Raw genomic sequence first — 210 nt, forward strand, 5'->3', positions numbered from 1 at the left:
TAATGTGTTCGGTTTTGTATATGAGTAAGATTTATATTTTACATGTGAAATTTAGCGTGTTTTAAATTCGTTTGAATATTTGTAATGATGTTCGGCGACGTTCCGACTTTTTGAAAAAGACACGTCAGTGAAATATTCGCAAGGCGATTGCGCATGGTCGTGTATTGCGTCGTTACGGTTTTGGCCGGCGTTGTCCGTGTTTGGATGGGC

This window comes from Arctopsyche grandis, chromosome 3 (assembly GCF_051622035.1).
Source record: "Arctopsyche grandis isolate Sample6627 chromosome 3, ASM5162203v2, whole genome shotgun sequence".
NCBI classification, from domain to species: Eukaryota; Metazoa; Arthropoda; class Insecta; order Trichoptera; family Hydropsychidae; genus Arctopsyche; species Arctopsyche grandis.